Raw genomic sequence first — 321 nt, forward strand, 5'->3', positions numbered from 1 at the left:
ACAAAGGAATACATTCAAAAGGAAAACATGAATGACAGATATATATATAAGAATAAAATATTCATAACAAAATAAAATATGACAAGACACTCATTCTCACTCTCACACACTCTCCAAGAATAGAACATTAATACCTTAGCTGAGCACCACAATGATAAATGAAAGACCAACATATGTGCTAGTTTCAGTCAGTCTCGGTCTCACGCTCATATATAGACACACTTCAGACACCACTGGAGATGCAGGACCAGCATCCAACATTCCTCAGCCAATCACCATCAGGCTTTCTTGCCCGCGGCCAAGAGTGATTGGCTGACGGGC

This window comes from Penaeus monodon, chromosome 22, assembly GCF_015228065.2.
Source record: "Penaeus monodon isolate SGIC_2016 chromosome 22, NSTDA_Pmon_1, whole genome shotgun sequence".
Classification (NCBI taxonomy): Eukaryota; Metazoa; Arthropoda; class Malacostraca; order Decapoda; family Penaeidae; genus Penaeus; species Penaeus monodon.